We start from the raw sequence: 12,678 nt of genomic DNA on the forward strand, positions 1-12,678 counted from the left end.
TGATTCTGGATGAATGAACTAAACTGCCATTCATCACCGAGACCTTGGATGAAGTGGATGGGGTGGATTTGTCCTAACTTTCCCCACCAGTATTCTCCATGCAACATCTACCTTGGCTGGTGTGGTGTTGTTGCTTTGGTCTCTCCAAACAGATGTCCTGTCCAGCAGTCTGCAGATTTCATTGAATCATAGAAACACAGAGTTAGGAGTGGGGGCTTGTAGTCCAGTTAATTAAATACAGGGAATTCAGAGCTAAAGCATCCTGAACAGATGGCTGTTCAGCCTCTACTTGAAGACCTCCAAGACCTCTACTTGAAGTAACCCCCCCCCCCATTATTGGTATTACTTTTTAAAAAAATATCCTAATGTTCACCTGAAATTTTCTGTCTTGTAATTTAAGCCCATTAGAACTTTTACTGCTTTCTGGAGAAGCATAGGACAAGTCTTTGTCCTCTTCTGGGTGAAAAGCTCTTCAGCTATTTCAAGAGTGCCATCACGTGCCCACTCAATCTTCTCTTCTCCAACCTAAACATACTATTTCCTATAACCTTCCTTCATAGAACTTGTTTTCCATACTTCTGATGGGGTAGCACTCTCCTTGAAAATAAAGTTTGACGTTTGACGTTTGAAGGAAACGGCGAGGTGATGTTTGCCCTGTCCTGGACGGGGTTGCACTCCCCCTAAAGGATCGGGTCCGTAGTTTGGGGGTGCTCTTGGATCCAGAACTGTCACTTGAGGCACAGGTGAACTCAGTGGCAAAGAGCACCTTTTATCAGCTCAGGCTGATATACCAGCTGCGCCCTTATCTGGACAGAGATAGCTTAGCTACAGTTATCCATGCTCTGATAACCTCTCGCTTGGATTACTGCAATGCGTTATACGTGGGGCTGCCTTTGAAAACGGTCCGGAAACTTCAACTGGTGCAAAACAGGGCAGCAAGGTTATTAACAGGGACTGGCCGGCGAGATCACATTACGCCAGTCCTTTTACAACTTCATTGGCTGCCAGTCCGGGTCCGGGCCCAATTCAAAGTGCTGGTATTGACATTTAAAGCCCTAAACGGTTTGGGGCCAGGTTATCTGAAGGAACGCCTCCTCCCATATGTACCTACCCGGACCTTAAGATCATCTACAGGGGCCCTTCTCCGTGAGCCCCTGCCAAAGGAAGTGAGGCAGGTGGCTACTAGGAGGAGGGCTTTCTCCGCTGTGGCACCCCGGTTGTGGAACGAGCTCCCCAGAGAGGTCCGCCTGGCGCCTACACTGTACTGCTTTCGTCGCCAGCTGAAGACCTTTTTATTCACTCAGTATTTTAACACTTAATTTTAACTTAAATTTAAATTTTACTGTTTTAACTCTGTATTTTAATCTTATATCAACTTTGCTGTGTGGTTTTATCCTGGTTGCGCTTTTTATACTGTATTTCGTAATTGTGTTTTAAACTGTTGGGTGTTTTACTGTGGTTTTAATTTTTGTGAACCGCCCAGAGAGCTTCGGCTATTGGGCGGTATAAAAATGTAATAAATAAAATAAATAAATAAATAAACTTCAGACCCAGCCTTGCTGTTGGATGGTGAGATGGTGGCCATAGCTAGGGGAATGTTTACCCAGGTTTGGCTGGTATGGCAATTGCACCTGTTTCTGTGAAGTTTTGAGTAGCATATGCCTTTATTACATCAAGGTTGGAATATTATAATGTGCTCCATATGGGGCTACTTTTGAACAGTTTTCAGAAGCTTCAGTTGTTCTAGACGGAATTTGGGGTTTCATGGGAACATGGCTGTGTGGTCATATTGCCCCCATTTTAGAATGTGTGCACTGCTTATCAATATGCTTCCAAGCACAATCCAAAGAGTTGGTTATTTGGGGTGTGCACTCCACCCCAGAATTATCTGGTAACCATGAACATCCACAGAGCATTTGATCTTCCAGAGATGCTTGTGGTGTTCAGAGATGCTTTGGCCGTTCCAAACCCATTGATTAATATCAGAGCAGAGACATGCCCAACCAGAACCTCTAAAGTCTCTGGAATTATCCTGCGCTCTCTCTCTCTCTCTCTCTCTCTCTCTCTCTCCCTCTCTGTGTGTGTCTATATTGAATATCTCCATATTTGGAAGATGCTGAGTAGGCTGAAGGGTAGTTTTGATATTGACTTCTGTGGCTAACTGAATAGGAATTGCCACAGCACTGTCTGTGACCATGTTCTCCTCCAATTGCAGTGTTCAGGGGAGTGGGAAACACTAACTGGCTGATGTTTCTGGCTGTGGTGGGGGTGGGTGGGGAGGAAAAGAGGGAGTGTGTTTCTGCTCAGACTCATAGAAGTCAATCATCCACATTTCCACAGCGTGAAGGTGCTGCTGGGCTGGCTGGCATGGTGAGTAAGAAAGCTTCTACATCTGAGTCAGTAGGCTCTTTATTTCAGTGGCTTGGCTTCCAGTGCAGGGGTGGGGTGGGGGATTCCATTCAATAGATCTGGAGGGTACCAGGTAGAAGAAGGCTGGAGTGGTGTTTTTTTTAAAGGCCTAAAAAAATCAAGGTATGAAGGGATCATCAAAGGATTTACTCTTGAGTAAGGGAACCAGTAGATCTCTATTTTGTGAACTGAAGATGCACAGCTTTGCATGATGAAAGTAAACAAAAATCAATCCTCCACAACTGCAAACAGGTGGAATTTCGCACTGGTGGACTTTTGCACTGGTGGACTATTAGGAAAAGGATTTAAGGGGTGGAATTAAAACTTCGTAAAAAATTAAGGGATGAACTGATCAGATTCAAACTTGGCATGGTGAAAGCCCTCCTTAAGAGCTATCACTGTGCAAAGTTTGAACAATTTATCTGTAAAAAAAAATAATTACGCAGATATAAGCATTTTTGTTAATTTCCATTTAGAAAAGTCCTAAAAATCAAAGCATCAATCAATCTGATTCAAACTTGGTGAGGCTAAAGCCCTCCTTAAGAGCTATCACTGTTCAAGGTTTTATCTCTTTATCTTTAAAGATGAGGGAGCTGTAAGCACTTCTGTTAATACCAGTTACCTGAATACTGAACGGTTCTTCAATGGGTAATTTACAAAGTGGAGAGTGGGGGATAGAGGGGAGCAGCTCCAAAATCGAGGGAGTGAATTACCTCTATGGGGCTCCAGAATGAATTTTGAGGCAGAGAAGACCCACTTTGTACACCCCTATCGGTTATTACCTATAAATTCCTACATGGCTTGGGTCAAGAACATCATACCTCTTCCTGTACTATCCTGCCTATAACCTAAGTTCTGATGGTAGACTGATATTAGGTTGGTGGGGGACATATGAGAAGGCCATTTCAATGGTCAGTTCATTTAGACCTTCCCTTTTTAGCTTTTGCTTCCAGGTGAAGACAAATTGATATAAGTGGGCCTTTTGTTAAGCTAAGCTGCCTGATGTTTTAACTACATGTCATGATGGGTTTTTTTTTAAAAAAAACAACTGTTTACTTTTTGATGACTCTTGATTGCTTTTCTGGCAAGTGGAAAGAGATATAAATTATTTTAAGAAATCACCACCACCGTCATCTTCATTGAGCAATTAAACTCCTCTAGTAAGTGCAATGAAACATGGCGTTCCCAAGATCCAAGCATCTGAACCTATGCTGTGCTGCCAATATGTTGCAGGGCATACATTTGGATTTTTAGGGCTAGGTTCTAAATCATAGAAACACAGGGTCGATTATCTTGTTTTTCCTTTGTGATTCAAATACAATAGTAAAGGGAAGAACTGCTCAGAAGAAAATGTTTAACGTTTTCATGGCTTATGAATGGCTACCCCATATGTTTTTCTTATTTTTATTGTAGCCAGCCTCTGAGATCAGGATTATGTCTACTTGGAGGAAAAACAGCCTTCAGTGAGATTTACAGGAGAGAATCTCTCTCGGTGTGGGAGCATTACAACTGACCTTCTCTGCCAAGTACGCCTGAATTCATATTCCTTAGCAAAAGTGGGCTTGGAAACAGAGATTAGCTGAAATAATGCATAGTCCCGACCTTAGTACCATAGGCTACAGATTCCTAAGAATGAACTGAAGTGATTGCTGTTTTCTTCAGCCTGTTTCTTTTTGCAATTTTAGAATTAGATGTGCTACACATCAAATTTATCAGTTCCCTTGGCATGAGGTTATATTAAATGTTAGTAAACAACCTCTAAGGATGTTTCATTTGCAACACAATCTGAAATGTTCAACAGTTCAGGAGAAAAAGATGAATATATATTAAATATTTGCCTACTGGAAAAAGAGGTTGTTCATTACCTGAAATAAAATCTAAACATTTCTGCTAGAGAACCTTGAAAAATCAATAGATCATTTCATAAGATGATTATGAGATTCTATATCATTGGGAGTTCTTAAATTAACATTTATTGATGTTTTGTTATCCTTGTAAATGAAATGAAATGTTCTGTGAAACATTTCTCTTAGCTTCTCATTCTCCCCACCCCCACTAGTAAACTCAGTGATATTTATTAAATTGAATCCTTGGTTTTATTATTATGCTTCTAAATAGCATACAAATCAATGTATTTAAGGTGACTTAAATATCACTTTTATAGAGTAAAAGCTGCAAACCAAATTGGATTTTTACTGCACTGTGTTTTAACAAGCTGCTAATTATCTTTCTAATGGGTTTTCTAAAAATCTTACATGCCCTATTTGATCTGTGAGCTCAAGGTTCCATGGAAAAAACAGGATATCTCATGCATAAGTGAAAAATGGGGCAGCGGGCTGCAAGAACTTGGCTCTTCTGCTTCACCACAGCATTAAGCCACTTTTTTGTTTTTATGGCATTATCCATGCAATATGTTCCGTCTTATATATGTAGCTTCCTGAAGGATACTTCTACAGTAGGTATTGACAACTGGAGACCTTGAGCCAAACCAGCCCTCTGTAAGGTGTGACTGAAAGCCCCCAGTTCTTGACAGCATGGAAATAAAAGCAATGAATATAAAAAAATCATACGAAAAAAGTAGTGATGAACATGCTGGCGGAGTAGTTTGGAGTGGAGAACTTGAGGTAGAAGTGCCAGTCCAAGGCATTTTGCTTCTCATATGTCCCCCACCAACCTAATATCAGTAGAGCCCAAATTGTTTGCCCCTCTTTTAGAGCCCACACTTTTCAAAACCTTGCTGCACCATTTAAACACCAGTATCTGACTTTATCAATTCCCTCCTTTCTAGTCATGGTGTTGTTTAAAGCCAGCAGAACACTTCACCCTGCTTTATGGCAGGGCCAGCTCTTTGTAATGGCCAACCACCCTTCAGCCTCTTCTCAAAGCATCTTGCCATAGCAACTACATGCTTACCTGAGTCCTACAGAGTTGCCATATGATCTGTCTGAGAGTAAAGTAGTTACAGTATTCCACAAGTTGGGATTTGCAACATTCACCACATTGCCATTTAGAAACACCATTTCTGGGTAGAATTAACACAAGTGGGCAAAGGTCTGATATCAAGGGTAGGCATGGTGGGGGAACTGCTGAGGGCCCACACCCCAGCAAGGGCCCACTGACAAAAAAGCGCACACACCTGCTCCTACTTTTCACAACTGCAAGTTCACTTGCCTCTCAGTCCGGTCCAGACTGGTTGGCTACTGCGTGAACAGAGTGCTGGACTAGATGGACGCTTGGTCTGATCCAGCATGACACTTCTTACGTTCTTATGACAGAGAGATAGTCAGAATGAGGAGCAGTAGATGCCAATGCCAACTTGCTCACTGCCTGCCAAACAAGCAAGTGGTAGTGATGGGTGGGGGGAGAAGGAGAAGGAGGAATAACAACTGGTGCCAATGACAGTGAAAAGGAAGAATTCACTGATAAAGGGACCCCGATGAGTGTGCCTTGCCCTAGGGCCCTCAGAAACCTGGAGTTGGCACTGAGTAGGTGTATTGGGGAGGAGTAGCATTGGGGCAGCAGGATCTGCCCCAGAACTACATACATTAATTTAAATGTTAGAAGTGAGCCTGCAAGTATATTACAAGACTATGCATATATGGATCTCTCTAACAAGTTGCAGTGTTCCTGACTGTCACAGGAAGGTCCCTATGCACATACTCATATCAAGGCTGTTTCCTGAGGGCCAAATGAATTCATGTAGGTTAGCCTGGAGCCTACCACGATGATAACCTTCTCCCAAGATGTGTGCCCTCCATTGACCTGAACAGAATACCTATAAGGAAAGAGGCTTATGCATAGAAGAGCAGGGAAGAGGGAGAAATGAGTTATTTCTCATTATGAAGGATATCAAGATTCATGTATTGAATTTGTTGTTGTGTCAAGTAGAACAGACCCTCCACCAATTTTGCAAACCTGATGGCTGGCAGTTTTACAAATGATTGGTGAAATGGGTGGATCAGATAAGGGAGATCATTTATGTCTAGCTTGGGTGATTATATCACAGTGACATTGCAATATTACTTGTGCCCTTTTTGTAGGAATTCCTTCCAGCCATAGTTTTGTAGCATAGTAAATTCCAAGATGTTAGCAGCATCAAACACATGTTAAAGATTTTTATTTTTTTAAATCAACACCACCATGGCCGGCATACTAATGTAAACTGCCCAGAGAGCTTCAGCTATGGGGGTGGCATATAAATGCAATAAATCATCATCCATCATCATCATCATCATCCATCATCATCATCATCATCATCATCATCCAGACTAGTCCTTATTTCTAGGAGGAGGAGAAGGATGATGATGATGATGATGGAGGAACAAGATAATCAAAATCACCTCAGTTAGACATAAATTCACATTAATATAAACTTCCCCCTATAGGCAGCTCTTTAATCACCAAATTCAGTTTACTTCATTTCACACCACAACCCGACCTATACAATACTGTTGAAACATATCATAAAATGAGGCACTTTATTAGCCAAATACAGAAGGGATATGTTGCTATGGGGCCACCAACAAAATGCATTTCTCACATCTTCTGCTTTGTTTCATAGCACAGGGTCAACTTCAAAGATGTCCCAAAGGAATGTCAATAAATTTACTGCAGGAGCATTACTCAATCATTACAAATGCATAGCCTTATCTTCTTCCTTTATGTTTATTTAGATAACAGAAACTATTTCAAGCTGTTGTCATTTTTAACTTGAGTAAGTGTGTCGCCCTGGAGGACCAACTATACAAAAGTTCTTCTATGAAGATGAACTAAAATATCATGAAATATACATGCTGAGCAAAGGGAGAGAGAGAGAGAGAGAGAGAGAGAGAGAGAGAGAGAACGAATACCAGTCAGATTGCATTCCCTTATCACCATGCTGTTAAGTACTCCTTTCCCCCTCTCATTGGTTTATCTAAAGTTCCCTTGGGTGAAAAGAAATAAGCTATGCCAAGACAAACATCAGGTATGACATTATTTATCTTCCTAAAATTCTCATCATTACAGTATGTTTCTATGATATATCAATGCATGTAGCAATTCAATCCTGTGTTAACCGTTCTTACAAGCAGACTTTATAACTATGACATTGAATTCCATTCCTCCTTCCCCTCACTTTAGTGAGGTAGATCTGAGAAGGAACTATTAATGCTGAAATACAAAATACAAAGAGTAGCAGTGAATCAATATTCAAAATATTAGTCTGAAAAGAAATGGAATATTACAATGGTGCAAGTGGCCAGGGCCTAGTAAAATTTATTCTCAATGAGCAGAGAGGGATATGTTGCTATGGGGCATGTATAACATATCTTAGATTAAAAGTATTATGGAAATTGCTACTGAAGGATACAAAGCAACATCTGGACCAGAACTCTGCTGCCACAATCATTTACTTCTGCCTTCATTCAGACCTAGGACTCTTCCCCCCCCCTTTCCTTTTTTTTTTTTTTTTACAGAGGATTGTCCTCTGTTTTGAAGGCATAACCTATTTGAAGGCCCATCCAGTCCAAGTCCAGTTTAAAGATAAAGAACCACCAGAAGGAAGAGATAGGCATTGAAGCTGCCCATCAACAGCACCTGGACAGCAGTCCGAGCAAGGCACACAGGTCACACTATGGGTAAATTATACTAATCATTTCTAACTTTGTATCTATATATATACATATATGAAGACTGAGGCTTATTTTTCTGAAGGTCTGAGACAAGTAAATGACAGCAGTACATAGAGATTCTATCATCTATCTTGATATCACAGCTAACTTAAGTTTAAAAATGGGCAATGCATGAAATTCCTGCATGAAAAATTACTGGACAGAAAAATTCCTGATCTTTTAATTAACCCCACCCTTACAGCAGGAAGTTTTTACATGCTACCAAAGATCCATAAGAACAACAATCCAGGACAACCTATTGTTTCATGCAACAGTATTGTCACTGAAAGGGTTTAACTATATATTGACTCCATAATTCAATCACTAGTCCATAAACTTCTTTCATATATTTAGAACCCTACAGTTTTCTTTATGAAGATAGAAAGGCTAAATCAGGAATGTCGATTTCACAAAGATGCCATCATCGCAACCTTCAATGTTACTTTTTTATATATACCAACATACCCCACAAAGACCACCCTGCTGTCCCTAGTTATTGCAAGATAATGAAAGAGAGTTACACTATTATATCCTATTGTGCTCATTTAATGGTTTGCGTTCAGAAAGTCACTCAATTTGCGTAAATTGTTAGGGAAAGCTGCACTTAAGCAAGGATCATGTCATTGTAAATCAATACATTGCGTTACCTGGGGGGAATCCGCACGTCGTACCGAGACCGCTTCTAAGCGACCCCAGTGCGGCGTAAAAGCGATCGTGTAACTTGCCTTTGGAAGAGCCGACGAAGAGACATCCTTCCCGCCACCCCCCGCCGCCGCTACCCACAGACCTCCTCGCTGGCTGGGACGGAGAGCTCGGGGGAAGAAGGCAGGGTGGAGAGCTTCTTCCGCTCTCAACCCCGCCTTCTTCCGCCGAGCTCTCCTCGCTGGTCGGCGAGGAGGTCTGTGGGTGGCGGCAGCGGCGGCGGCAGTGGCAAAGACGTCTCTTCGTCGGCTCTTCCAAAGGCAAGTTACACTATCGCTTTCATGCCACACTGGGGTCGCTTAGAAGCGGTCTCGGTACGACGTGCGGATTCCCCCCTGCTGTTACCTCCAAGAAACCACTTTTTTTGAGAGTACTGTTACCAACAAAAATTCTTGCATTAGACAATTGTTAACATGCACTTCTATGTGCACTTCTTTGGTTTATTTAATTGAGTGCAAAAAAATACATGCCATATGCAATATGTAGGGGAAACTATGACAGATCTAAGACAAATTCTTTTTAAAAGAAAATTGGAGCAACGTGTTGCAAGACATTTAACAGTACAGCTACTGTGGAGGGTTATGAAGGAGGAGTGAGTGAGGGGTGGTTAAGCGGGTTTGCCCCCAGATACCCAACTCCCTACAGTGTGGAGAGCAGGCAAACAAATCACCCGGTAGACTGCCTCCCACTTAACATCCAAACCCAGCTTGAGCCAGGGATACTCAGACCTTTTAGGACATACTTGGGAACAGAAATAAGGGTTCATGCTGACATCCTCTATTTCACACCCCAAGCCTGGAATTCTCAACAAAAGCAGAAGGCTTTGAATTCAGTACTAAGGCGTAAATAGAATAAAGCACACACAAACTTTGGAAATAGATTTGATTTTTTTCATTAATAAACAAGGGGAAAAGGGGTAAAAAGAAAGGTGTAGCAATGGTGCTTATTCGGCGTGCTGCTTGCTGGACCCTTGCTGGTAGCCTGACCTTGCTTCCTGCAAGCTGCCAGGCAGTCCATTTTGTGCAAATGGCAGCCATAAATAAATCTATTTGCGCAAAACTACAGGCATAAATGATCCAATTAGCCCATTTATGTCTGTAATTTTGTGTAAATAGCACTATTTATGCAAAATAGGGATTTACGGACAACAACGAGTCCCCATTTTGTGAAAATTGTTGGCCACCGGAGTTCCCATGGCAGGCTGCCAACCCCTCATACCTTCCTTGGCATGGGACTCCTGCTGCCACTGCCAGCCAACTCTCTGCACTCTCCTTCCTTGGCTAGCAGGGCCGGCAGGAGCATTCATCGCTGCTGGCCAAGCCCTTCTTCTCTCCTTGCGAGGAGAGACTGATGGTTGACTGGCAGTGTGCAACTCCTGCCCCGACCCTCCTGCCTTCTTGCAAAGAAGGAGAGCACAAGGAGTTGTCAGATGGGGGAAAGCCACAAGCTTGCCCAACTCATCACACAGCGACCAGGCAAGCTCCAGGAACTGCAAACAGGCATCCGGGAGGCTGAGCCGGTGATTTCTCGCCAAGCTTCAAGGGCCAAATGGATGCTCATCCCATCCCTTTCCCCATATAAAGCTTTACCACTGAGTTATGATTCCTTCCCCACAGTCACACCTCAGTAGCTTCAATACTCTGCTTTTCTTTACCTTCTCTTATTTTATTTATTTTATTTTTATTTATTTATTTTAGAATATTTTTATCCCACACCTCAGCCAAAAGGCTCTCGGAGCGGCTTACAATTTATCAATAAAGAAGACAGTCCCAACCCTCAGGCTTACATTCTAAAAAAGACATGACACACAAGGAAAAGGGGATGGGGAGGGAAGAGGGAGAAAATAAAAAGAAATTAAGGAGACTGTTTAGGCTGGTGGGAAGGCCCTGCTCCGTCCTCTCATCTCCCAATGGAGGGGCAGATCCACAGCTCCTTCTTCTTCCCAACAGGGTAAAGATGGCAGTTAGTCTGGGCGGGGGCGGGGGGGGGCTCCAACTGAAGCAGGCTCCGATGGTCTCTGCCTGCTCCAGTCTCCCTCTTCTCTTGTCTCCTGCACTTCTGAAATTTAGGTTGTGAGCTCCATAGGCTAAGGATATTTATGTAGTGTGTATGTTTTAATATCCATTGCATACATTTCGGAGAGTGTGCAAATAAATGAATAACTAAAATTATTTTCTTCACCTCAACATTGTGATATTAAGCATTCTGTTGTGTTAAATTGGAAGTGCAAGAAAGCAGCTTTTACCAATTTAAACTGAGTGTTTGAGTGGAGAAGAGAAGATTTGCAAGTCTGCAGCCATTCCTCAATACAAGTGACTTGGGAATTCTCTCATGCTGACTCCTTATCTCAACATGTAACCCAATCACCAATTAGTGTCAAAGTTACCAGACCCATCAGTTTCCAATTGCATTAACCTCATGCTCTGATTCAGGGGAAATGCAATCAATCCACTCCAAACCTAATTGCTACTTTTAATATAATCATTAAATAATGTGAACCCCCAAAGTGGTGTAAGTCACAGAGCTAAGTATGAAATTGGTTATAAGAAAGAGGGAACACCAGCATTGGGGTGGCGGTGGTGGTGGGAGGAGAGATAATGTCTGATTCGATTGTATCTGCTTGCTCAGAGCATTTGAGAGGTCATAATTTTAACCTTGCACAGGTCAGAATTATTGGGAAATTATTCATTTCAGTGAAGGCTGGCTATAATTCTCTGAATTCTTTGGCATATTAATTGCCAGCAACGAGTGAACCCCCTTAAGTGTCTCATTTATTGTTTTAAATATGAAAATGTTTTAAAGATTAGAAAGGAAATTGTTTGAATTAATTAACTGAACTGGCACTCTAGGGATCTGGTACAAGATTTTTTTAGACAAAGGCTAGGAATGTACAATCATGGCATTTCTTTCATGGTTAAAAAATATAGCGCCAGAGGGACTCTGAGGCACTCTTAACATTTTAGTTGATGTCTGTTGGGGGCTTGAGATTCCTCTGAAAGCATTCATTTGATTCATTGGGGACTCCTCTCAATTACAGTATGAAAAGGCATCACATTAAAATAGCCAGGCGGCCCACATATTTCACCATTTAAATGGAACTGGATAACTAGTACAATGAAAACTTGGAATGTAAATGGAAGCTATTAGAGTAATGGCATCATTTAAGGGAAAAAAAATCTTTTTTGCTCTAGAGGTAATGTGTAAAAGATAAAACACAGAGCTGTGTTGAACATGGCCAACTTAATCACTTTTTCATTTTCTGTTGTGTGATGTGTCTATTAAACAAAACTCCCCTACACAGAAATGCAAATCTGAGTTATGACACTCGTTATTGACCAGTTAGCTGAATGCAGCTACACCTAGAAATAGTTGCAGATCATAGATGTATTATGAATGAATGAACAAGAAAAGGAACTGCCTTCTTAAACGAATGCTTGCCACTATCCATGACTCCTTCGCCCTTGCATAGGACTCCCATGTCTTTAAATTGGGTTTTGTTTTGGTTTTTTTCTGTTTTGAAAAACTGGCCCATTATTCTCTGTCAATGGCTTCCTTTCATTTAAGTGATTCTATGGTTAAAATTAAAGATTCATTTATTTATTGCATTTATTTCCCATCATTTTTCCAATTGTGGAACTCAAGGTGGGTAGATGTGATTCCTAGGCAATCTCCAAGCACAGACCAGAACAAGACCAGCTTGGTTTCAGCAAGGTGGCTGCCTCTTGTGCCTTCAGACCATGCCCTGAGACCTGTGGTTATACTCAGAGGTGGCTAATAAAGATGTAGAAACTTCCAACAAACAGGGTTTAGTGCCATCTTTAGCTAATATGGTATTAGCAAATATCTTTTAGCTAAGATATTATCCTTAGCTAATATGTGAAAATGATCTAACAAACAGGTAGTACAACCTTTATAG

Source organism: Elgaria multicarinata, chromosome 9 (genome assembly GCF_023053635.1).
Source record: "Elgaria multicarinata webbii isolate HBS135686 ecotype San Diego chromosome 9, rElgMul1.1.pri, whole genome shotgun sequence".
Classification (NCBI taxonomy): domain Eukaryota; kingdom Metazoa; phylum Chordata; class Lepidosauria; order Squamata; family Anguidae; genus Elgaria; species Elgaria multicarinata.